This window comes from Grammomys surdaster, unplaced genomic scaffold (assembly GCF_004785775.1).
Source record: "Grammomys surdaster isolate TR1022 unplaced genomic scaffold, NIH_TR_1.0 125580, whole genome shotgun sequence".
Taxonomy (NCBI): Eukaryota; Metazoa; Chordata; class Mammalia; order Rodentia; family Muridae; genus Grammomys; species Grammomys surdaster.
The window spans coordinates 26,896-28,036 of record NW_021620426.1 but is presented as its reverse complement, the minus strand read 5'-3'; the positions used below and the strand labels follow the sequence as shown (position 1 = coordinate 28,036).

General features: G+C 38.5%; 1 pseudogene; it reads left to right on the top strand.

The window, feature by feature from the left end:
• The window catches only part of LOC114638347, a 6,233-nt pseudogene extending 5,899 nt beyond the window's left edge, over nt 1–334 (top strand).
• The last annotated feature ends 807 nt before the right edge of the window (nt 335–1,141 follow it).

Here is a 1,141-nt window from a genome sequence, read left to right as displayed (position 1 = left end):
CTGCCAGAACCCTAACAACGCCGAGGTACTGGCCGGCGAACCCCAAGCGTGATGAGATGAATGGGAAGGTGCTGGACTTCGGGCACTTCCTGCCTAGGTTTCAGACAATGTCCAAAACAAAGACCAAGGAACCTATGAGGATTATGTTGAAGGTCTTCGTGTGTTTGACAAGGAAGGGAATGGCACCGTCATGGGTGCTGAAATCTGTCATGTCCTAGTCACACTGAGTGAGAAGATGACAGAGGAAGATGTAGAGATGCTAGTGGCAGGGCATGAGGACAGCAACGGATGCATCAAATATGAAGAGCTTGTCTGGATGTTGCTGAATGACTGAGGACATTTCTATATCCCGAGCCTAGATTTCTGTGTGGCCCCAGAGGCCCCATATCACAGCACCTTGCCCTTCTGGTTTCTTATGGAAGATGTTTGCCTTCACCAAATAAAATTTACTCTCCTTGAAAAAAAAAAGAGATAAAAATTCTTAAACTGACTTAAACATTATACATTGTACACATGTGTATCAAAGAGTTACATGATACTTCATTAACGTATCATTTTTGTGTTTTTTTTTAATGGAGTTTCATATTGGCTTTTGGTTTGCTGCATATTGCTTTTATTATGTTTAGGTATGGGCCTTGTATTCCTGATGTCTCCAAAACTTTTAATGTGAACAGGTGTTGTATTTTTTCAAATGCTTTTTTCAGTATCTATGTGATGACCATGTGATTTTTTCCCTTTGAGATTGTTTATATAGTGGATTATGTTAATGTATTTTCATATTGAACCAACCTTGCAAGTCTGGGATGAAGCCTACTTGATCGTAGTGAATGAAGGTTTTAATGTGTTCTTGGAAAAAAAAAAAAAAAAAAAAAAGAAAAGAAATATCTAGCCAAGCTGTGGGACTATAAATCCACTCTTGCAATACTAAATTTGGCCACGAGATGGAGGAAGAGCTCCAAACATGGGCGTCTACAGTAGGCAATTGTGTCTGAACACCAAGTTCTTATTTGCTGTTTTCATATTTTCAGTTACACTTCTGAAATGGTAATTTCGCGCCATATTTTTACATTCTAAAGACTTATGATTTCCAAATTCCGAATTCTTTCCTGAAATTCTGCTTATTAAAATCAAAAGAGAGAGA